At 45.7% G+C, this 25588-nt stretch overlaps 1 long non-coding RNA gene across 7 annotated transcripts in view; it reads left to right on the forward strand.

Annotated features, from left to right (window-relative positions):
- The window catches only part of LOC132671189 (uncharacterized), a 46094-nt gene extending 39250 nt beyond the window's left edge, over positions 1-6844 (forward strand). For 6 of the 7 annotated variants that reach the window (XR_009606988.3, XR_009606990.3, XR_009606987.3 and 3 more), the window contains one exon: positions 5568-6844. This is a non-coding gene — a long non-coding RNA (uncharacterized LOC132671189). The remainder of the gene's footprint in view (positions 1-5567) is intronic. The other variant, XR_009606992.3, reaches the window with a different exon arrangement.
- Positions 6845-25588: the final 18744 nt, after the last annotated feature.

The following is a 25588-nucleotide window of genomic DNA, read 5'->3' on the forward strand; positions in this document are numbered from 1 at the left end:
AGGGGGCTCTGAAGATTGGGACTGTGAGCTTGGGGTTTGCTTGAAAACGAAAATGACTTTACTTTGCTCCTTGGTGCCCTGACATCTTGACTATTCTTAACATCTCAGGTCTTTCTGTTCTCCCTTGCCAGCAGAACCTCTTCATATGAGGTCACTGAGCATTGTGTGGGCTTCAGAGGTCTGTGAACCCCTGAGCTGGCATGTTGTGTGTGTGCTTCTGTGTTTGTGCACTTTCCTGGGGAGAGGCCTGGAGCCTTGGTCAGATTCTCAACGAGGTCAGTGGCATTTAAAGGGGTTAAGAAGCACTGATTATCTGTCCATTGAAGCAGAAAATTGTTCTGGGGAAGATTGGCTGGGGAGTTCCTTATCTAAGGACAGAGCTTTGTCATTGGAGATGAGTGGACATAAGGGACAGGAGCCACGGGACATGTTAGAGCCATCTGGCCTGTATTCCTGGGCCTCAGGAGAACTTTCACTGTGGGGTGTTTGAGATATCTTGTAACACTCACCTTTCCCTAAATGTTTGCTAATTTTACACTTTGTCTCTTTGTTACTGAAACAAAACAGAACCAAAAAACCATAAACTGACATCAAGAGAATGAGAAAACAAGCCACAGACTGGTGGAAAAATATTTGCCAAAGACAGACTTGATAAGGACTGCTATTTAAATTTTTTTTTTAATGTTTATTTATTTTTGAGACAGAGAGAGACAGAGCATGAACGGGGGAGGGTCAGAGAGAGGGAGGCACAGAATCTGAAACAGGCTCCAGGCTCTGAGCTGTCAGCACAGAGCCCGACGCGGGGCTTGAACTCACGGACCGCGAGAGCATGACCTGAGCCGAAGTTGGCCGCTTAACCGACTGAGCCACCCAGGCGCCCCAGGACTGCTATTTAAAATATACAAAGAACTCTAGGGGCGCCTGGGTGGCTTAGTTGGTTAAGCGTTCAACTTCGGCTCAGGTCATGATCTCACAGTTTGTGAGTGCAAGCCCCGCGTTTGACTCTGTGCTGACAGCTCAGAGCCTGGAGCCTGCTTTGGATTCTGTGTCTCCCTCTCTCTCTGCGCCTCCTCCCACTCATGTTCTGTCTTTCTCTGTCTCAAAAACAAATAAAACATTAAAAAAAATAAAAAATAATAAAATACACAAAGAACTCTTAAAACTCAACAATCAGAAAATGAACAACCTGATTAAGAAACAGGTAAAAGACCTGGACACTCCCTGAAAGATATAGGAAACAAATAAGCTTATGAAAGATGCTCCACATCTCCTGTCATCAGGGAAATGCAAATTAAAACCACAATGAGATACAACTACGCACCTGGTAGAAGGGTCAGCTCGGGAACACTGACAACACCAAGTGTTGGTGAGCGTGGGGCACAGTGGGACCTCTCACTCATTGCTGGTGGGAATGCAAAATGCTGCAGCCACTTCAGAAGATAGTTTGAAAGAACTTACAAAACTAAACATACTCTTACCATGCGATCCAGCAATCGTGCTCCTTGGTCTGTGCCCCCCCAAATTGAAAACTCATGTCCGTACAAAAACCTGCACGTGGATGTTTATAGCAGCTCTATTAACAATTGCCAAAAACTCGCAGCCAAGATGTCTTTCAGTAGGTGAATGGACACAAAAACTGCGGCACATCCAGACAAAGGAATGTTATTCAGGGCTGAAAAGAAATGAGCTATCGAGCTGTGAGAGGACACAGAGGAAACTGAAATGCACATTACTAAGTGAAAGAAGCCAATCTGAAAAGGCTGCGTACTGTATGATTCCAACTATATGACATTCTGGAAAAGGCAAAGCTATGGAGACAGTGAAAAGATCAGTGGTTGCCGGGAGTTAGGGGAGAGGCTTTTCAAGGCTGCATACTTTCCTTAGGAATGGGGTACATGGGTTGGCAAGCAGAGGTTCTGTACTGATCCCAGGTGGGTTGGGACCGGGGGAGCGCTGGTGACCCCTGGGAGTCAGCAGTGGGCTGCTTCTTCACTGCAGAGGGAGAGAAGAAAGACATGAAAAGGGAGTTGGCTCAGGACAGAGCTGTGTACTAAGGTTGCAAAGACTAACAGAGGGTCTTCAGAATAACATCAGGGTGTCTTCTGGCAGTCGAGTGCTTTCTGCACGGCAGGTGCTCTGCTAAGTGCTGTACAGATATCGCTTACCCAGTCTTTACAACAACCTTTTGGTAGGGCCGTTATGAAAAATATTCAAAAACTAATATGACATGGGCATTGCCCAAACAGAATGCAAGAAGCTGGAACAGGGGCCTGGAGGCCCCTGTGTGCTAAGTGCTGACCCTGTGGTTGCCGGACTGGGCAGAGGTCTGGGCAGTCCTGGGAAGGGGTGAAGATCATGGTGGGAAGAAAGTTGGGACAGAGGTGGGGGAGGCTTGATCAGGGGCTCTCAAACTTTAGTCTGCCTTAGAATCACCTGGAAGTCTTATTATTATTATTATTATTATTATTATTATTATTATTTGGTAAGTTTATTTATTTATTCTCAGAGAGAGAGAGAGAGAGAGAGAGAGGAAGAGAGGGGTGGGGGAGGGGCAGAGAGAGAGAGAAAGAAAGAGTCCCATGCAGGCTCTGCACAACAGCGTAGAGCCAGATGCAGGGCTGGAACTCATGAATCATGAGATCATGACCTGAGTCAAACCAAGAGTCGGACGTTTAACCGACTGAGCCGCCCAGGTGCCCCTCACCTGGAAGGCTTGTTAAAACAGATTACCAGGCCCCATCTCTGGAGTTCCTGATTCAGTAGGTTTGCGGTGGAGCCCAGGAACCTGCATTCTAACAAGTGCCCAGGCAATGCTGATGCTGCTGGTATAGAAACCACCCTTTGAGAACTACTCCTCTTTACTAAGTATTTCAATATTTTACTAACTGGCACAGCCGGAGTTGACTATCAGGCCTGGGAGTAAGAATAACTTACACTTCCATTTTACAGATAGATAAACAGAGGCTTAGAGGTGTGATGTAACTTGTCGTGGATCGTACGCCCAGTGGATGATGCAGGCAGCCCCAAATCCACTCTCCCCAACTTTCCAGGCTCCCAGTGTCATTGGGGCCAGGAGAGGGCCGAGGCCGACCACCTCTGGGGAAGCCCCTGGCCTTTGACAGGCTGGAGGTGAAGTCTGAGTCTTGCTAGAGCCTTGCCCACTCTCGCTGGGGCCTGGGAATGCTCCCCATTCCTGAGCCCTGAGCGGCTTGGTGCTTGCTTTCCCAGACCCGCACCCTCCCAAGCAGCAGCTGTGAAGTTGACGAATTGCACTAAACTGTGATGCCTCCTTGGGAGCCTGTTCCAGGATGTGCTGTGATGGCTTCCTGAGAAGGCGACAGGCACGTGGTCTGCAAACGAGAGCCGCCTGCTCCCTCGCTCAGCACAGCAGCTGCTCAGAGACAGCGTGGGCCCAGGGCGGCTTGCTGGGGGAGCCTATTAAGAGCCACAACACTGTGAAAAGCACAGCAGAAACGCTCCATTAAATCTGGTGGGGGGCCTGCTTAACAATGGGACCTGCCCCAGGAGTCCTAGCTCTGCTCCAGCTGCCTCAGTCTCCAGCCTGGCTCTCCCTTTCTCTGCCCCTGCAGTCTCTTCCCAAAGGAGCTTTGGACTCAGAGAGTCTGGCTGGAGCTGGCAGGAGCGTGGCTGGGAGGCTGCGGTGAGAGCCCAGGCGGGGAGCAAACCCAAGGGAGATGTTCTCTACATTGCTTTTGGGGGGAATGGGCCCGCTGTTTGGTATGCGTCATGATGCTGATGAAGGTACAGGATGCTTTGAGCAAGATGGGCCTCTGCTCTAGACCCTGCACTTCAGAGGGTCCCACTCTGGCCCTCTTCCAGCCATAACCCTCCCCAAAGGGCAAGGAATCCTTGGGGCCAAGAGAATATGCCCATCCAAGGCCTGTGACCCCCTCTCTACCCCATAATTCAGGTAAACAGGAACTTGCAATTCCCTGCTCAAATGGCCCTAAGCTGGTCCTAGTGTCTGTGTAGGCGTCCATCCCAGCACACCCTTTAAAGATGGCCTGTGTCACTGGGGGGTGTGGACAGAGCTTAGACATGCGGGCTGGAAGTGCACGTGTGTGTGCAGGGTCCCTGAAGAGTGAGACAGAACCCAGGGTGGGAAGAGGTGGGGATCAGGCTGGGGGCTAGAAGTCATCTCTCCCCACATCTCTGTGTGCCAGAGCAGAGCTCCAAGGAGATTGAGAATTTAAATGGAAACCTTCCAGGCTTATGACGGTGCATTTGTCAAGGGTAGAGTATGTTTTCTATCTCACAGTTTGTTAGCTCGATTTATAACATTGAACTCTCTTGCTCTTGGCTCTGTAAGTGTTAGGGATGGGCCCAAGTGAAGGTGGCGATGGGAGCAGGCTCCCAAGGCATCCCTGAAGCAGGCCAAGTGTGTGCTTTCAGCCCACCAGACACAGTGTCAGTGAAGGGGGCAGAACTGGGTAACCTGCCAAGCCCCCGGGGGACACTCATTGTCTTCCAGGATGAGAATGATGGAGACAAGGCTGCTGACTAGCTGGTAGGAGCCCTGTGAAGGGCTGCTTAGATGACCCCTACTCCTGACCTTTGACTATCACCTTGACCTCACCTTTGACCCACTGTTCTCCTCCCTTATCATCTGGTGCTTTTGTCTCTTGCCGCCCACTCGTGCCCCAACAGACGCACCATGAAGTTGCACAGCGACTCTCAGGAGGGAGCAGGCCACCATCCTGGGGGTCCCCTGCCATGATGGAGAGCTCTATCCGACTTGGCAGGGTTAATACTGATGCTGCTGGAGGGTTTATTTGGGAAGGGAGGTAGACAGGAGAATCCACATCTGTGATTTCCAAATGGGCTCGATATTGGCAGACAGTGGGAGGAGAGGAGGGAGTGTGAGAAGTCCCTTCCCACATTTATCAGAAACCAAACATTCCCAGGGCACCTGGATGGCTCAGTCGGTTAAGCATCTGACCTTATATCGGGTCATAATCTCATGGTTCTTAAGTTTGAGCCCCACATTGCGCTCTCTGCTGTCAGAGCAGAGCCCAATTCGGACCCTCTGTCCCCCTCTCTCTCTGCCTCTCCCCTGCTCGTGCTCTCTCTCCGTCTCTCTCTCAAAAATAAATAAGCACTAAAAAAAAAAAAAAAAAAGAAACCAAACATTCCTTTGGAGGACTTTCTTGGACCCTAGTCTCTCTCTGTGTCTTTACCATCTTTCTCTCTATTGATCTGTCTCTGTATCCATATCATCTCTCTCTCTATTTCTCTCTCTCTTTCTTTTGAACCAAATGTGGGGTTTTAACATGCTCATTGACTGCCTACTATATTCTAGGCTTTATGCCATGTGATTACCTTATTTAATCCTCATGAGAACCCTGTGAAGTATTATCCCCATTTTATCAATGGGGAAAACTGAGACTCTCCGAGGTGATAGAACCAGCCTAAGATCATACAGCTCAGAAATGGTAGAGTTGGGCCCTAAGTCCATATTACCTGACTCGCGGTTTTATGCTTTTGTGCTGTCTCCACTGGGGGAAGATTATCCTTAGGTGCTTTTTTTTTTTTTTTTTTTCAATCAGGAAAGAGAAATACTGCCGCCAGTGTTTGCTTATCTCTCTCCAGCAGCATTCCCAGGGGTCCTGGTCCCGGCTCTGAGGAGGCCAGGCACCGTCTCTTGCCACGCCGCCTGCAGACCTGGCCCATCTGCTCACAGAGCGCCTTGCCACCCGCCACCCGCGCTGCTGTCTGCTGCTGTCTGGGTGTTTCCGGCCGTCAGACTGCATAGGCTGGCTTCGACAAAGTGACAGAAGCTGTAAAAACAGCTGTTTGACATTCCCTGCTGCTTTTTAAAACCAAACAACAACCAACAAAGAGGTTGAATGAAATGCAGAAAATACCCTTGTTTTCATGTGGATGAGGATATTTTTACTCAGAGAACATTTATTTTCCTTCTGCCTTGCTCTATTCCCTATTTACCTACCCACTCATTTCCCTCCCTCCCTGCCTCTCTCTCTCTCTCCTTTCCTTCCTCCCTCCTTCCTTCCTCCCTCTCTTCCTTCTTCCTTTCCTTTCCTTCCTTCCCTCCTTCCTTCCTTCTTCCTTCCTTCCTTCCTTCCTTCCTTCCTTCCTTCCTTCCTTCCTTCCGTCCTTCCTTCCTTTTTTCCTTCCATTAAAAAAAAACTAACTGCTTTTGTTTCTGTCTTTTTTTCCACCTAAATTTTCTTCTCTCCAAGGACGCTCTTCAACTATTTCTCTTTGTTCCTCACTTTTCACATCTTCTGTGATTTGTATATTAATCCATCTCTCTAGCTTTGGTACATCGCATCCCACATGTACAGTTTTATGAATTCCAGTGCTCGTTTTATTATATCTGAGGTGTCTTTGGTTAACCCAAGGTGAAGGTGGGGAGTTCTAAAACAAAATGAAACCACTCCTTTCCCCCAACCATCATGTAATGTAGATAAATAAAAGTATGCATAAAAGCACAGGGTGTCTGGCAGCAACTGATGGTGCCCTTTGGCCACCTCCACCTGCAGGAAGGCAGAGAGTTGTTTTCATTTTTATTTTTACTATTTTTTAAAAATTGTTGCTTAATTTATTTTTTAATTTACATTCAAGTTAGTTAGCATATAGTGCAACAATGATTTCAGGAGTAGATTCTTTGGTGCCCCTTACCCATTTAGCCCATCCTCCCTCTCACAACCCCTCCAGCAACCCTCTGTTCTCTATATTTAAGAGTCTCTTCTGTTTTGTCCCCCTCCCTGTTTTTATATTATTTTTACTTCCCTTCCTGTATGTTCATCTGTTTTGTATCTTAAATTCCACATGAGTAAAGTCATATGATATTTGTCTTTCTCTGATTAATTTTGCTTAGCATAATATCCTCCAGTTTCATCCATGTTGTTGCAAATGGCAAGATTTCATTCTTTTTGATTGCCGAGTAATACTCCACTGTAGTATGTATATATATATATATATATATATATATATATATATATATATATATATACCACATATTCTTTATCCATTCATCTGTCGATGGATGGACATTTGGGCTCCTTCCATACTTTGGCTATTGTCGATAGTGCTTCTATAAACATTGGGGTGCATGTGCCCCTTCGAAACAGCACAACTGTATCCCTTGGATAAATATCTAGTAGTGCAATTGCTGGGTTGTAGGGTAGTTCTATTTTTAATTTTTTGAGGAACCTTCATACTATTTTCCAGAGTGGCTTCACCAGTTTGCATTCCCACCAACAATGCAAAAGAGATCCTCTCTCTCCTCATCCTCACCAACATCTGTTGTTGCCTGAGTTGTTAATGTTAGCCATTCTGACAGGTGTGAGGTGATATCTCATTGTGGTTTTGATTTGTATTTCCTTGATGATGAGTGATGTTGAGCATTTTTTCATGCGTCAGTTGGCCATCTGGATGGAGAAGTGTTTTTCTTCTTTGGAGAAGTGTCTGTTCATGTCTTTTGCTCATTTCTTCACTGGATCATTTGTTTTTTGGGTGTTGAGTTTGAGAAATTCTTTATAGATTTTGGATATGAACCCTTTATCTGATATGTCATTTGCAAATATCTTCTTCCATTCTGTCAGTTGCCTTTAGTTTTGCTGATTGTTTCCTTCGTTGTGCAGAAGCTTTTTATTTTGATGAGGCCCCAGTAGTTCATTTTTTGCTTTTGTTTCCCTCGCCTCCAGAGACATGTTGAGTAAGAAGTTGCTGCAGCCAAGGTCAAAGAGGTTTTTGCCTGCTTTCTCCTGGGAGATTTTGATGGCTTCCTGTCTTACATTTAGGTCTTTCATCCATTTTGAGTTGATTTTTGTGTATGGTGTAGGAAAGTGGCCCAGGTTCATTTTTCTGCATGTCACTGTCCAGTTTTCCCAGCACCACTTGCTGAAGAAACTGTCTTTATTCCATTGGATATTCTTTCCTGCTTTGTCAAAGGTTAGTTGGCCATATGTTTGTGGGTCCATTTCTGGGTTCTCTATTCTGTTCCACTGACCTGAGCATCTGTTCTTATGCCAGTACCATGCTGTCTTGATGATTACAGTTTTTTTTTTAACGCTTATTTATTTTTGAGACAGAGAGAGACAGAGCATGAACGAGGGAGGGTCAGAGAGAGGGAGACACAGAATCCGAAACAGGTTCCAGGCTCTGAGCTGTCGGCACAGAGCCTGACGCGGGGCTCGAACTCACGGACTGCGAGATCATGACCCGAGCCGAAGTCGGCCGCTTAACCAACTGAGCCACCCAGGCGCCCCAATGATTACAGTTTTGTAATACAGCTTGAACTCTGGAATTGTGATGCCAACTACTTTGGTTTTCTTTTTCAAGATTGCTTTGGCTATTTGGGTTCCATACAAATTTTAAGATTTTTTGTTCTAGTTCTGTGAAGAATGATGGTGTTATTTTTAGGGATTGCATTGAATATGTAGATTGCTTTGGGTAGTACTGACATTTTAACAATATTTGTTCTTCCTATCCAGGTGCATGGAATATTTTTCCATTTTTTTGTGTCTTCTTCAATTTCTTTCATAAGCTTTCTATAGTTTTCAGTGTATAGATTTTTCACCTCTTTAGTTAGATTTATTCCTAGGTATTTTATGAATTTTGGTGCAATTTTAAATGGGATCGATTCCTTGATTTCTCTTTCTGTGCTTCATTGTTGGTGTATAGGAATGCAACCGATTTCTGTGCATTGATTTTATATCCTGCCACTTTGCTGAATTCACAGATCAGTTCTAGCAGTTTTTTGGTGGAATCTTTTGGGTTTTCCATATAGAGTATCATGTCATCAGCAAAGAGTGAAAGTTTGACCACCTCCTGGCCGATTTGGATGCCTTTTATTTCTTTGTGCTGTCTGATTGCTGAGGCTAAGACTTCCAATACTATGTTGAATAACAGTGGTGAGAGTGGACATCCATTTCTTGTCCCTGACCTTGGAGGGAAATCTCTCACTTTTTCCTCATTGAGGATGGTATTAGTGTTGGGTCTTTCATACATGGCTTTTATGATCTTGAGGTATGATCCTTCTATCCCTACTTTCTTAAGAGTTTTTATCAAGAAAGAATGCTGTATTTTGTCAAATGCTTTCTCTGCATCTATTTAGGGGATCATGTGGTTCTTGTCCTTTTTTTTATTGATGTGATGTATCACATTGATTGTTTTGCAGATATTGAACCAACCCTGCATCCCAGGTATAAATCCCACTTTGTCGTGGTGAATAATTTTTTTAATGTATTGTTGGATATGGTTGGCTAATACCTTGTTGAGGATTTTTGCATCTATCATGAAAATTTTTGCATGCATCATGGAAATTGGTCTATAGTTCTTTTTAGTGGGGTCTCTGGTTTTGAATCAAGGTAATGCTAGCTTCATAGAAAGAGTGTGGAAGTTTTCCTTCCATTTCTATTTTTTGGAACAGCTTCAAGACAATAGGTGTTAACTCTTCCTTAAATGTTTGGTAGAATTCCCCTGGAAAGCCATCTGGCCCTGGACTCTTGTTTTTTGGCAGATTTTTTATTACTAATTCAATTTCTTTACTGGTGATGGGTCTGTTCACATTTTCTATTCATTCCTGTTTCAGTTTTGGTAGTTTCTATGTTTCTAGGAATTTGTCCATTTCTTCCAGATTACCCATTTTATTATCATATAATTGCTCATAATATTCTCTTATTGTTTGTATTTCTGCTGTGTTGGTTGTGACCTCTCCTCTTTCATTCTTGATTTTATTTATTTGGGTCCTTTCCTTTTTCTTTTTGATCAAACTGGCTAGTGGTTTATAAATTTTTTTAATTCTGTCAAAGAACCAGCTTCTGGTTTCATTGATCTGTTCTACTGTTTTTGTTTTTGTTTTTTTTTTTTTTTTAAGCATTGATTTCTGCTCTAATCTTTATTATTTCCTGTCTTCTGCTGGTTTTGGGTTTTATTTGCTGTTCTTTTTCCAGATCTTTAAGGTGTAAGGTTAGGTTGTGTATCTGAGACCTTTCTTCCTTCTTTAGGAAGGCCTGAATTGCAATATACTTCCCTCTTATCACCACCTTTGCTGTGCCCCAGAGGGTTGGGGCTGTGGTGTTATCATTTTCACTAGCTTCCATGTACTTTTTAAATTTCTCTTTAACTTCTTGGTTAGCACATCCATTCTTTAGAAGGATGTTCTTTAGTCTCCAAGTAATTGCTATCTTTCCAAATTTTTTTCTGGTGGTTGATTTCGAGTTTCATAGTGTTGTGGTCTGAAAATATGTACGGTATGATCTCTTTCTTTTTGTACTTGTTGAGGCCTGATTTGTGTCCCAGTATGTGATCTATTCTGGAGAACGTTCCATGTGCACTGGAGAAGAATGCGTATTCCACTGCTTTAGGATGAAATGTTCTGAAGCTATCTGTTAAGTCCATCTGGCCCAGTGTGTCATTCAAAGCCATTGTTTCCTTGTTGATTTTCTGTTTAGTTGATCTGTCCATTGTTGTAAGTGGGGTGTTGAAGTCCCCTATTTTTATGGTATTATTATCAATGAGTTTCTTTATGTTTGTGATTAATTGACTTATATATTTGGGTGCTGCCACATTTGGAGCATAAGTGTTTACAATTGTTAGGTCTTCTTGGTGGATAGACCCCTTAAGTATGATATAATGCCCTTCTTCATCTCTTGTTACAGTCTTTATTTTGAAGTCTAGATTTTCTGATGTAAGTATGGCTACTCCGGCTTTCTTTTGTTGACCATTAGCATGATAGATGGTTCTCCATCCCCTTACTTTAAATCTGAAGGTGTCTTTAGGTCTCAAGTGGGTCTCTTGTAAACAGCATATAGATGGATCTTGTTTTCTTACCCATTCTGTTACCCTATGTCTTTTGATTGGAGCATTTAGTCCATTGACATTTAGAATGAGTACTGAAAGATATGAGTTTATTGCCATTGTGTTTCTTGTAGAGTTGGAGTTTCTGGTGGTGTTCTCTGGTCCTTTCTAGTCTTTGTTGCTTTTTTTTTTCTGTCTTTTCTCCCCTCAGAGAGTCCCCCTAAAATTTCTTGCAAGGCTTGTTAGTGGTCATGAACTCCTTTAATTTTTGTTTGTCTGGGAAACTTTGAATCTCTCCTATTTTGAATGACAGCCTTGCTGGATAAAGAATTCTTGGCTGTATATTTTTCTGATTCAGCACATTGAATATATCCTGCCACTCCTTTCTGGCCTGCCAAGTTTCTGTAGATAGGTCTGCTGCAAACCTGATGTATCTTCCCTTGTAGGTTAAGGACTTTTTTTCCCTTGCTGCTTTCATGATTCTTTCCTTGCCTGATTATTTTGTGAATTTGACTATGATATGCCTTGTTGATGGTCGGTTTTTTGTTGAATCTAATGGGAGTCCTCTGTGCTTCCTGGATTTTGATGTCTGTGTCTTTCCCCAGGTTTGGAAAGTTTTCTGCTATGATTTGCTCACATAACACTTCTACCCCTTTCTCTCTCTCTTCCTCTTCTGGGACCCCTATGATTCTGATGTTGTTCCTTTTTAATGAGTCACTGATTTCTCTAATTCTTTTGCTCTTCTAATTCTCTGCTCTTTTGCTTTAGTCTCCCTCTTTGTTTTTGCTTCATTATGCTCCGTAAGTTTGTCCTCTATATTGCTGATTTGCAGTTCTGCCTGATCCATCCTTGCTGCCATGGTATGCATTTGAGATTACAGCTCAGTTATAGCATTTTTTATTTCATCCTGACTAGTTTTTACTTCTTTTATCTCTGCAGAGAGGGATTCTAACCTATTTTTGACCCCAGCTAGTATTCTTATTATCGTGATTCTAAATTCTGGTTCAGACATCTTGATTGTTTCTGTGTTGGTTAAGTCCCTGGCTGTCGTTTCTTCCTTCTCTTTTTGGGGGATGAATTCCTCCATTTCATCATTTTGAAGCCTGAAGCCTGCTTTGGACTCTGCGTCCCTCTCTTACTCTGCTCCTCCCCTGCTCATACTCTCTTTCTCTCTCTCAAGAATAAATAAAACATAAAAAATTAAAAAAAAAATACAAACAACACACACACACACACACAAACCAAATAAATAATGCAGATTCTAGGTGTGTTTTGCTCTGGTTATTGAAAAGAGCTTGATAGATTAGAGAAAAAGGGGAAAAAAGGAAAACGTTTGAAAATTTGAGAAAATGAATACAATGAAATAGAATAAAATGAAATGATGGAAGTAAAATCGAATTTGAAAATCTTACAAAAAAGTAAAATATATAGTAGAAAAAGCAAAGAATAATATTTTGATAAAAATTGAAAATAAAAATAGATTTTTTCTCTTTCTGTATTCAAGAAAAAGAAAAACAAAAAAGGGGAAAGAAAAAAAGAAAATTGAATACACGGACCAGCAAACAGACTGAAATACGATTGAAATTACATTGGTTTACCCTGGAGGTCAAACTATGAAGCACTTTATAGCCTGTAAACTAAGCAGGTGGAGAGATTTGTGGTGTTACTGAGGGGCCAGTTTGGCCCATTTGGGCGGGGCTTAGTGTAATGGCTCCATTCTCCACTAGATGGTGCTGCTTAGCTTACTGGGGTGGAATGTTGTGGAGCTTGTAGGTGTGTATGCGCATGCGCAGGAGGGGTGAAAATGGTGTCGCATAACTACGCAGTATTTGTACTCTGCTCTCCCTGAGCAGCAATCACGCACCTGTCCTTTGTCTCTGGCTTCCGTCCACTCCTGCTTTTACACTGTCCGTGACCAAGCCGTCAGGTTGCCAGGCGGCACCTCCCTCCTGAGTTTTATCTCAGATGCAGCTGTGTTTCCCAACCCCTCGCTTCTGAGGTACCTCGGCTTTGACCTGCTCAGGTCCTCTACGGGAGGGTCTCACCCAGCAATGGCCGGGTGCCGGCCTCACTCGGAGATGTTCGAGGGACTGCGCTGCTGCCGGTGCCCAAGGACTGCGGCCAGGCGCCAGCCCGCCCCAGAAAAAGTTCACACAATTGTGTGGCGGCAGCATTTCAGGGATTATGGAAAATCACAACACACATCTGGCACCAGGCTTAACGACCTGGTTCCAGCACCAGCGAATGTGGCCGTTCTCTGGGGTCTGCTGGGACCGGGGGCCACACAGCCTCTACTGAATGTCCTTCCATCAGGGAACCAATTCTCCCCATGTGGCCCAAGAACTTCCTGGACCCCACTCTGCTCCTGTGGATTCGCCCTTCCCACCAGAGCACCTCCAGGTATCGAACTGCAGAGTTCAGACTCTGCGCTCCCCATTTGTAGAGTCTTAATGGAATTTAAACCCTCTCCTTTCTCCCTTTTTAGTTCAGTCCCTGCAGCTGTTTCCACTTTTCCACTTTCTCTCCAGCTGCTTTTGGGGGAGGGTGCTTTCTCTGCGCCGCATACCTGCTGAGTTCTGTGGTTCAGGTTGTGCAGATTGTTGTGTTAATCCTCAAATCAGTTTTCTAGGTATGCAGGATGGTTTAGTGTTGGTCTGGTTGTATTTCATGGATGTGAGATGCAAAAAAAAAAAACTCCCATGCTTCCCCCACCTTGGCTCCTCCAGAGACTTTGAGTTGTTTTCATTTTTAGATTTTAACTTTGGGATTGTGGCCCTGTTCTCCACTGTGGCTCCCTCATGGTTCAAATGCACAGTCCTGTCCAACCAGCTGGTCTTCGCACAAACTCTCTTTCCTTCCAGTGAGAGGAGTTCCAGATTTCTAAGTGTATGCAGATAGAAATAGGTAAACCAGGGGCACCTGGGTGGCTCAGTAGGTTAAGTGTCTGACTTCGGCTCAGGTCTAATCTCACGGTTTGTGGGTTCGAGCCCACATTGGGCTCTGTACTGACATCTCGGAGCCTGGAGGCTGCTTCAGATTCTGTGTCTCCCTCTCTCTCTCTGTCCCTTCCCCACTTGTACTTTCTCTCTCTTTCTCTCTCTCAAAAATAAACATTAAAAAATAAAAAAATAAAAAGAAATAGGTAAACCACAAGCACTTGGCTGAGTCAGTAAATGTAGCTTGACCACGTTTAACGTACAAGATGGACTTTTATACCCCGTGGCCAACTTCGATCCTTGAGTCACTGGGTCCTTCTTCTGGATACCAGGTCCTTATTTATAAGCAGGTTTTCTGCCCTTCTAGAGTTCATTTAGGTCCTCTTGAACATTTTCTCCTGTGTCTGTGGTCTCTGTTAAATTCCACCAAGGCCCTGTCCCCTAGCCCCTATCTCCCTCATCATTCCCTTTTTTCTTAGACTCTCTCACACAGAGCTATTTCCTTCAGTTGGTGTTTTCCTGGTTGCCCATTGCAATGTGTTCTCTATGCTTCCTCATCCATTGTTCTAGATTTCCTTTCTAAGAAATTTCCTTTCTCTTCCTCCTTTTTTACTTCCCTCTGTCTTATCCATCAAGCCCCCGATGGTTCATCTCAGAATTGGCATTCTAGAGTTGCATATGTGTCATCATCGTGTGCATAAGATGGCTTTGGGTCAGCAACGGAGAATAGATACCCAGACTGTTGTCTGAAAGGGAGGTCAAAGACTCCTGGTGGGCATGTGTCCTAGGCTTTACTCTGTGGGGGGCGGGGCATCCCCAGGAGGAGGAGAGGGCATCAGGGGTCTCTAAACTGGCCAATGGCAGAGGCCCAGTTACCCAGGTTTAGGGGTGGGACTGTATATACCCTCTATTGAACCCAGAAATGTGATTAACCCTACATCCATCATGCTGGGTTTTGCTGACTTCCTATTCCTGGAGACCGTCCTGTCGGGAGATGGGGTTGGGGTGGGGGGGGCAGAACTGTAACCAAAGTGGGATTGGAGACCTGTGGCTTTTTCTTTAGCTTTATCACCTTTCCAATTCCAGCCAAGAATGTGTCTTGATTCCAAAACACACTCCGCAACAATGTGTTAGGTCTATTCTGGTTTCTGCATTGATTCACAATGAATAAAAATTAAGTTGGTACTCAATTTTATGGACTCTTGTAAAAAAAAAAAAAATTCCTCCTCTTTGAGCTTTAACTAGATAGTGCCTGTGGGGGCCAAAGGCAACTTGTAATTAACATCTTAACTACTGCAGAGAGAGGAAACCTGATAACTGCCTAGCACCCCCACGTTGTAGCCTTCCCTTACCCTGCAACAAGTCTCCAAGTTCCATCCTTTAGCACTCCCTTCAAGACTCATTTTCATTATAGAGCCTCTCCTGGCCATCAAGCCCTCACAAGTCTGACCTCCCAGCTGTATGCCAAAATATGACGCCCCCCGCCTTCGCTCCCATCCAGGGTTACCCAATGTTAGTGATGACATTTCCGTGGATATGCTCTTTCTTGTTACTAGGTTCTCCAGATAATCTGTAACTTGAAGGTAGGAAAACTATCTCAAGGGGTTCTTACCAATCATATAACTTTCCTTCTATTTTAATGGGCTCCCAAGTATGAACGAAGGAGAGAAGTGAGAGAGGTAAAGCACTAAGTAGTGGTTACTCACATCCCTTACAGGCACGGAGGGAGCTGTTGTGTGGGGGAGACGATTCCCAAGTTTTAGTGATCCTCAGACTCACCGAATAGCTCTAGAAAGTGCAGATGCCCAGCCGTGTTGCCTCAGGGTCTCCCAGGGATTCTGATGCAGACCAGGATGGAAGAACAATTTCCCCTCCTCCCCACCCCCCAGGGCTTGCAAAACCAGCTCCAGAGACAGGAAGTGCCACAAGAATTTTTTTAAAACGTCCTTTTTTTTTTTTTTTTTAAAAAGAAAAAGAAGTTTCCAAATGAACATTGAAAAAAATACAAATGAGGGGCGCCTGGGTGGCTCAGTCGGTTGAGCGCCGACTTCAGCTCAGGTCACGATCTCACGGTCCGTGAGTTCAAGCCCCGCATCGGGCCCCTGCGCTGACAGCCCGGAGCCCGTTTCAATTCTGTGTCTCCCTCTCTCTGACCTTCCCCCATTCATGCTCTGTCTCTCTCTGTCTCAAAAATAAATAAACGTTAAAAAAAAAAAAAAAAAAGAAAAAAATACAAATGAAACACATTCTGAGAACATAGACACAGACACACACATACCAATAAAAATTGTAACTAACAAGAATACTCGTAAATGTCAAATGCAAAATTGGCTGTTTAATTTGAGCTGGTAGGTTTAATTCATTTGTAATTAATCCTAGGTTTATCTTCATCTCTGGCCTGTTTGCTTTTGACCTTCCTACTTGTCTCCAGCTCTTTGTTGTTTATGTAGCTTTGCTCATTAATTTGGATTTTACAGTCCCTGGGCCAGGCTTTCTCACTCTAGGTTTTCAGGACTCTGTCCTGCCTTCCACCTGCTGTCTGAGCGCCTGTCTTGACTAACCTCTCGCACAACTGCTTTAATCAGGGCATAAGAGGCAGAATTAAACATTTTAAATAGTCTCATAATTCCTTACACTTATTTAAAAATCCAAAGTATAAAGTAAACCAATACTGTATGGCTTATTCCGCCTCCCAATTGACTTAAAATATCCTTTAGATGTTGGAGACAAGATTAGAAAGCCATCCTCAGAAATGGAAAAAAAAAAAAAAAAGAGGATGAGTTTAGAATACACATAACTAACCCACTCTGAGTTTGTCAATGTATTTGCAGTGAGTTTAGACCAATTTGAAAATCTCAAGAAACAAGGATGTCTCCCACGTCTTCCCAAATTAAAATGTGATGTGAAGCAAAGTCGTGTAATTGATTGTAACATGTTTATGACGACGTTGTCAAACAGGAATTTGGGTACTGTCCTGAGTCCAGATAAAGAGGAACCCCAAATAAAACTTTTTTTCTAGTATATGCACCTGCCATCCCATTTCCTTTGTAGTCATGTTCTTAGACTAGAGAAGGGATGTACTCAAATAGAGCCTAAGTTCCAGAGCAGGACAAGATTTCTAATAGAAAATTTCAAAATTCAGATTCTTTAAAAATTTTTTTTAACATTTATTCATTTTTGAGAGACAGAAACAGAGCATGAGTAGGGAGGGGCAGAGAGAGGGGGAGACACAGAATCCAAAGCAGGCTCCAGGTTCTGAGCCATCAGCACAGACCCTGACATGGGGCTAGAACTCATGAACCATGAGATCATGACCTGAGCCAAAGTCAGACACCCAACCAACTGAGCCACCAGGTGCCCTTCAAAATTCAGATTCTATACTTGGCTTCTTAACCTGGCCCGGTGAGTTTTAATCGGTTGATATTTTGTCTCAGATTTCTCATTCCTTCCTAGTACTTTCTGTTCTGAGATTGGCCTTTGAAACTAGTTTCAATTTAAAAAGTCAAATTCCTAGAAACAGAGAGCGGTGTGGGGGTTGCCGGGGGGCTGGGAGGTGGGGGAAACAGGCACAGGTTGTCCAAAGTGTGTAAACTTACAGTTAGAAGGTGGATAAGCCCAGAGGATCTAAGACACAGCACGGTGTCTACAATTAATAATATTGTGCTGTGTACTTGAAATTTGCTGTCAGTACATCTTCAGCATTCTCATGAAGATAAGAGAAAAAAAGGAACTATGTGAGGTGGTGGATGTGTTAATTAACTTGATGATAGAGATCATTTCACAATGTATACATATCAAATCATTGTGTTGCACCCTTTAAATATATTACAACTTTATTTGTTAATGGCCCCTCAGGAAAGCTGGTAGCCTCGGAGACAGAGCTTCAGCATCTCCTAAGACCTTCAGCTCCCTTTGTCCTTTCCCTCACTCACCATACAGAGACGCCCTCCTTGGAGACTCTTGACAAGAAGGCGGGGGGTGGGGGTGGGGTGGTGGGGTGGGCAGCTTTCACCTTCAGCTCCAGAAATGCAAACCTCTTGAGAGCTGAAAATGTCCTTGGGTCCCCAGAGCATGGTATACAAGAAGAGCCCCATTTGGGAGCAGGTGTTGGTCACACCTCAGCATGAACAGCCATCTATGGATCTTCTCTCTGCCACCAGTCATTAGACAGTTTACAGAGATTGAGGAACTTATATGTCTGATCAGAAAAAGAGAAGCCGAGGGGACACTGGCCAGCCAGATAATAAAATCACAGCAGGTGACATGTCTAAGGTCACACTGCTGGTAAACAGCAGAACGGGGCTTCCAACTCTGTCTGATTTTTGACCAGTTCGTTATACGACGTTCTGTGTCAGGCAGGGGAGAGAGGAGCTGACATTCAGGTTGTGACACATCAGGAATTAGCACTCTGGATGCTGGGCTTAGAGTGCCACGTCCTATCCAGGCCCCAAAGGATGCTGGGCGATGTTGCTGAAACACTCCCTGTCTGGTCAGTTTGGGTCCAGGGACCAAGAAGTCCTGCTGTCACCGCTGGAGGACAACAGTGCCTGGGGCCCATCTAGGAAGGACACAAGCTGGTGGCCTCGTCATGTCTTCACTTCACTTTAACTTTGTACATAACAGCTGCCCCTTACGGACGTGTAATTTGATTGATGGAAACCAGAGTTCAAAACCCCAAGGACAGTGCCAAACTGTCTACAAAGCGGGGGCTGATAGATGTCAGTTGGTGGAAGAGGAGGAGTTAGGCTAGGGGACTGGTCTTGAAGTTATTTTGTACGTTAAGTCCTGGCTTCACATCACATGGTCTGTCTGGGGTAGCTTGAAGGTTGATGGAGATCTGGGGAGACGAAATTTCCTCCCTCAAGCCATTCTCTGATCTGACACTTCTGTTACCCGGAAGTGGCTGTTATGAATATGGGTGTAAGCTCAACTACAACCCTGTGTGTGCACTGTGAGGGCCTACTTGTGCCTTCAACACTATAGAACAGCCAGAGTCCTGGTGCTTGGCTTCTGAGAAGCGGGTGCATGGCAAGCATGCCTGAAGTCTACCCAGCTGGAGAACCGAACAGGGGGAGCTTGGGAATCTGTGCTCTGTGATGGGAGTGTGCTTAGTGATCAAGAGTGGATAAAATTCCATTAGAGGTAAATGTTGTCAGACAGCAGGCTGGAAAGATATATTTTAAGCTGAGAAATTACTTAATAAATTCAGACCAACACTCTGTGACATTTCCCACAAGACTTTAATGCTGTTTACAAATTCCAGAGAACACCCTGAGTCGTTTCTGGCATGGGCTTATGATTTATTTCAAAGGAAAATGGGACAGAGTGTGTGGGTTTGTGTTTAATGTGAAAAGGGATTTGGAGATGAAAAGTCAACTGGCATGAAAGATTGCAGGGCAAATGCAAAGTAGCAGAGCATGTGGGTGGCCTTGGAGCATGTAATGGGGTATTGAGAAAGGACGGGGCCTCTCACGATTCCGGCGCTAACTAAATAGTTCCATTCGCACAGGCCAATAACGCATTTAAAGAGGATGAGTTAGGAGGCAATGCTAGATCCAGGGTTTCTGAAGCACTTCAGCCCCAAAGACTTTCACATCAGGAACAGGCAGGGCTTTCCACCCCAAGGAGGGAGGCCAGTGAGAGTTCATTCTCCAGGGGAGTCAACATTGAGAGGACACACCCTTCATCTGCAGCAAGATGGACTTCAGTTAGATGAAAGGAAAGCATTCCTTAAGAATATGAGACCTTGGTCTAAGGTCACAAAAGGAGATCTGGGAGCAAAGTTGTCATGTCTGATACTCTGTTTCTTGGAAACAACGGGATGGATTAGGTGATCCTGTGGTTTGATCTCTGTGTGGTACATTGACCACAGGGGGGTCAGGAAGGGGACATATCCCCAGTCAGCTATTGACTGCTGCATGGTCCGGAGGACAGTGGGTTCAAGAACTAGGGGATGAGGGAGGCAGCAGTGTGGGGTCAGACTGGCAGGGAGAGGACAAAGTGAAGAAGGATCTTTTTCCCTTTCTGCCTCTCCCCTTCTCCCCAGGAAGCTCCCAGTCCCATTCATCTTGCTTGCCATGGAGTATGTGGTCTGAATGGGAAACGAGGACAGTGACATTCCCCATCTCTCTTGGAAAAAAAAATGACATTCCATTTGGTTTTGGAAAATACACAATATTCCACTTATAAAATATTCAATCACTGTCATTAATCCTCCCGGCCGGGCTGGCCCTGCCCCACTTCTGCTTGAGCGGCAGACTTTGGCGGTAGCCACAGGCCCAGGAACCTCTCAGGTTTCCCTTGTGTGGAAAATATAATTAGAGGAGCGAGTGTCCTCTGTTCTTTTGAGTCTGAGCTCTCCAGAGTAGGGGTCTGGGTTTGCCAGGGGCCTTCAGAACAATCTCTAGGTTTAAAGGCCAAGGGCCCCAGTTGACCATTGGCCTCTGGTGACTGGGCTGAAAATGTACAGAGAAGTTCTAGGCCTTGACGAGTTAATTCCTCTTAATGCAACCCAGGGCTCCAGCTCTGAAGGTTCTAGCCCACTCTCCAAAGCTCAGCTGCCATAATAGGTTGCCAATCCTCCCGTCCCGTGCTGGCCTGGCTCTTCTTTTTTCTTCTTTTTAAAGCTTCTCTCTCTCACCTTCATCGTCTCTCTCAGTCTTTTCTTTTCTTCCTTTCTTTCTTTCTTTCTTTCTTTCTTTCTTTCTTTCTTATGTATGTATGTATGTATGTATGTATGTATGTATGTATTATCACGGAATCCCAAAATGTCAGAGCTGGAAGGGGCTTTGGGAACCACCTAGTCTGGTCCCTTTCTTTGGCAGTGCAGGAAACTTGGGCCCAGGAAGGGAAAGTTAGCAGAGGTTTTCCCCATAGCAGCAAAGCAACAACGGCCTCAGGACCCGTGGCCTGGGAAGTGCTATTTACCTTGCTGCTCGTGGCTAGGCTTCCTGAGGATTCTCCTGACCAGCTCACTCTCAGAGGATGAACTGAGGCCCAAAGGTGGGGGGCAGGTGGCAGAGGGCCCATTCAGTTCTAGCTCCTGTGACAGTGTTTTCCATGCAGCACTGTGATCTCTGCTAAAAGGTCTTCTTGCCCAAGCCTCATTTCCCTGCCCAGACTCTCAGCTCTGTGCGTCATGATGCTTCTGATGCTTCCCGAATTCTCTTGGCTTCAGATCTTAGTCTGTCCAAGAATACATCCTCTAGGATCTACTCCAGGATCCTGCTGTCTACCTTGGGCTGAGGGCTCTGTGCTCCTGCCCCTCTCAATTCCTGGGACCACACGCTCCCCTCCCGCCACCCCACTTACTCTGCCTGTCTGAGCCACCGCTCAAACTCCGCCAGAGCTCCAGATTGACTTGGATTTGGCATTTGGTGAATGTTTCTCTCAATTTTGGGGGAGGGAGCTTCAAGCTTTAAAAAGTAGGAAGAAGGGGAGGCTATTCATCTCTGGGGGAAAGCCAGCTGCCAGATGAGGATGGCACTTCAATCCACCTGACTGGCCCCTGAGCCTAAACCCTGAGCCCAAGGGAAAACAATGGCAATTCTTGCTGCTGGAATGTTCCATTTGCTGCTGGAGAGACTGCCTGGCTCCTGATTGGGAGGAGTCCGTGGGTTACTGTCCTTAGCACTCAGCTATTGGCACCAGACCCCAGCCAAGTGTGGGGATGTCTCTTTAGGAGCAGGCTAGTCAGATACCCTGATGCTCAGCTTCTCCCCACCCCTGCAATTCAGGGCTGGCAGGCCTGCCAAAGACCTCCAGAGGCCACCCAGCTCCAGGGATTGGGGCCAGTCCAGAATCACAGAGTTGGGGAGGTTTTAGGAGTCATCAATTCCTTCCTTCATGTCTAGGATAAGGCAGGGAGGAGAGGTCACGCCCAAGTTCTGCAGTTGGTTGGTGACATAGCCAGAGCACAAATGAGGGCCCCTGCTTTCCAGGATATAAGGGGTCGTTGCCATCACCACCTCCATGGCTTTCCCAACGTCTCTGTGATGTCAAGGAGATCATTTCATTTTCCCACGTGTGGGGAATCCTGTCCAGTGCTCCAAGACCAGACTTCTCAGCCCTACTTGGGTTGCAGTATTGCGTGGGGGTGGGGGTCCTGCAAGTTTGGACTGTCCTTGACCTGGGCTCCAGACTAGCACTGCCACCACCTTTCTGGGTTAGCTCTGTCTCTTTCTGTATTTCAGAATCTCGGCTACCACAAGGGCATGAATAAGAAGCGGACAGGTAGTCTGTGGTGGCTGGAAATTACCAAATTCTTTCAGTTATGAAAAGGAAAGCTGTATTTTGCACGCCTATAAAGTTGCTTGGGGATGAAGAAGGGAAGGGGGTGGTTTGGAGAGGAAAAGGGCCTGCCTCCAGATGCTCATGATTCGTCTGGTTCTGTTTGCCTTCTGTTCCTTTCGGCATTATGCTTCCACGATTCTAAAATGAAACATCCCGTTTCTAACGGAGGAGCTGACTTAGTGACCCCAAACAAAAAACAAATAGTAGAAGCTGTTTGACTCTGCATTTGCACATTCCCCAGCCCAAGCTGAGGCTGGAAGAAAGTGGCCGGAATCCACAACCCACTTGGGTTTGTTCAACTGAAGGGGCCCACCTGCCTGCAGGCCTCCCTCGGGGCCTGGTCAGCCAGCCCCTGGAGAGTCGCATGTAATTTTAAAACATTGCAACAGGAACAAAGCTAAAGCTAAATAAGCCAAGGGAGCCAGGCAGGACACAGCTTCTCTCCTAGAGCAAGAATCTGATTGCCTGCCCCTGGCTTTGTCCTCACACGGTGAACAGCTGCCTCTGAAAACATTCTCCCACCTCCAGGATATCCTTAAATGATGACGGGAACAGTTCATGTGATCCTGCTAACAAGGGCTTCTGGATTGATGGGATGAGGGCAGAGCCAGACCTTTTCCTTCTGGAAGCAGCCCTTGTCCTAACATTGGCTCTGGGCTTCCTGTGATGCCCATTCATAAATGATTCAGGCCCACTTTTTGCAGGGCATTAAAGCTCTCTCTCTCCTCCCTTCACTAGGGAGCAAAAACTGTGGCCCGATGCTGGAATTTAATACCCAGTAAAGCTTTCAGGTTCAAGAATAATAAGCCAGCACCATAAACAGCACACAAATCCCACAGCCAGCCAGCCAGCCAGCCATAGTTGCTGGCTTGGCCGGGGCACGAGGGAGGTGGAGGAGAGGAGAGAAAGTGGGGCTCTGGACCTGTTTGGGGGTTTCTTGCTCTTTTCAGGGGTGCAGTGTGTGTGTGTGTGGGGGGGTGGGGGGGTGGCCTTGCCAGGCTCCTGGGAAGCAGCTTTCTTAGTTCCCAGAGAGTCTAGGAACAGCTGATTTGATCACTTCTCAGCAAGGCCAGATACCTCCCCAGGGCTGGTGGCCACAAGACCAGGCCACAGAGGAGTTTGTTATTATTCCACTGACCCCAGTTTGAGGAGGAAGCAGCGTGGGTTCTTCTGCACCTGGATGAACACTCCCACGGCCCACAAGGAGGCCAGAATCCCGTTTCCCTGGCTCCCATGAGTCCGTAGTGTCTGCTCATTGCACTGTCTCTACAGTCTTGGCCATCCCTCTCGGCCCAGCCTGGGCCCTGCACAGTCTTTCTGCGGCCCTCCAGCCCAGTTTTCTGAAGTGCAGTCATAGTAAATTTCTATAACCAGTAATAATAACGGTGAGGAGGAAGTGCCAGCAACCGTGGTAAGCGCCACCATTCACGAAGCGCATACTTTGGGCCAGTGCACTCTCTCCTGAATGCTCTTATGCATGAACTCAGTCTATCGTCACAGTGAACAGCCTTATGAGGTAGGTCCTAGCAGATTAGGACCTCTACCGAGGAAGTGGAGGCACTGTTCATTTTGGTTATGTCGCGCATGGTAGTCTTTCCTACACTGAGCTCTCTCTGAGGGAATGGGTGTGTTACACAGTGCGGACAGTGAGTATTCAAGGCCCTTGCGTTCAAGGCTCTGCTAGGCAAGGGCTGACTAACCCTCCCCGCAGCAACGGGAGGTGGTCAGTGCTTCACCATTTTTCAGTTGAGTTCAGAGAGGTTAAGTAACTTGCTGACCGATCTCGCGCCACACGGCTTATGAGTGCCACAGCTGGATGTAAAATATGGGTGTCCCATATCTTCTATAATCTGGTGGTTGAGCGCATAGTCCTGCCCCCACTTGCCAAGTGGGAGACCCGGGCCTTACCCTTCCTGCACGTCAGTCTCATTACCTGAGAAAAGGTGGGTAGAGTTACCTGCTTCTAAAGTTGTGGTAAGGATTGAATGAGATGGGTACACGTTAGGAGCTTAGAGCAGGGTCCTTGGCACACAGCAAGCACCCAATAGGTATTGGTTTTTATTATCACGGCTTGGTGCAATGCAAGGCAGCAAATTTTCTTTTCTTTTTTTTTTTTTTTTTAAGGCAGCAAATTTTTTTTTTTTTTTTTTTTTTTTTTTTAAACGTTTATTTATTTTTGAGACAGAGAGAGACAGAGCATGATCGGGGGAGGGTCAGAGAGAGGGAGACACAGAATCTGAAACAGGCTCCAGGCTCTGAGCTGTCAGCACAGAGCCCGATGCGGGGCTCGAACTCACGGACCGCGAGATCATGACCTGAGCCGAAGTCGGACGCTTAACCGACTGAGCCACCCAGGCGCCCCAAGGCAGCAAATTTTTAATGAGCACTTCTGATGTGACTCTGGACCAGACACTGTTATCAGGTGCTGCCCTGTGTTACTCCTCTTCTGCAGTCTCCACGGCACCTTGAAAAGGTATTAAACGTGGAGTAGCTGATCAGCTGATTTCTGCAATGTAGGTTGGGAGTGCGGTCTCCAAAGAGCTCTCTTCTGCCTGTCATTGTGAATGTCTCCATCTGTCAGTCTGTCTCTTCCTCTCTGCTGCACCTGATTTTGGAAGAACCAATGGCTGCATGATGGGTGTGCTGTAGGTTCTACATTAACTTTGGCCTGATTAGGTTACTTCCACCTTTTGTTGGCTTAGAGGATATCTCAGGTTCCTTGCATGTTTTGATTCCTAGCGAAGATGAGTGGCACGGGAAGAGAGACCTTGCAATGCTTCTGAACTTCCAGCACTTGGGTCTCAAATTTGGAACTTGGCTTCTATGTCACATCGCTTTCAGTCACGAAGTGGAATAAGTGGGTGTAAGAAACGATCCATCGTGTGGGTCATCTCTGGATTCCTAACCATGGCTGTGCCCATGTCGGCTGCACTCAGCATGCCTCCTTTCCTTTTGTAACCCCAGCCCGAGTCAAAGAAGGATTCTGTGAGTATGTCCACGTGTGTGAAGTAGCTACTTGGGGAAAAGTTTTGTTGCTAATGTTGGGCTTTAACAATTAGGAGGGAAAGGATTATTAGTTTGTTCAGAGCTTCTTATTTAAACTTTGCTGAAGTTGGCTAAATTTAGTAACTTGTTGGGCTGCTTCCTGGGACCCTGCTGTGTGTGTGTGTATCCGGTGGTGGTGGTGGAGGGAGCAGGCAGACCATACGCTTCGTCAGGCAAATGGAGAAGTGTAGCCTGGCTCAGTCCTGGAAGTTGGGTAGAAAAATCAGGGCCGAAAAGGACATTGCTGAGGTGAGAGGGAAGGAGTCATCTCTCTGTCTTGTGAAGGCATTCCAGGTCTTTCTTGGAAACTTGGGATACACCGTATGACTTAATTTCTCCTCCAGCTCCCTTGGGAGTTACTGATTTTCAGTTCTCTTGGGGACACTTCTTACAGAGAAAAGATCTGTTCTTACTCTTTGAATCAGCTGCTACTAAATCCTAGGTTGAAAAGGAAGTGGATATACCTGGCCAAGAATCAGAGAAGAATGTAGGAGGAGAAAGGGAGGGGGGGACCATCTTCTTACTTC

Source organism: Panthera onca, chromosome C1 (assembly GCF_046562875.1).
Source record: "Panthera onca isolate mPanOnc1 chromosome C1, mPanOnc1 haplotype 2, whole genome shotgun sequence".
NCBI classification, from domain to species: Eukaryota; Metazoa; Chordata; class Mammalia; order Carnivora; family Felidae; genus Panthera; species Panthera onca.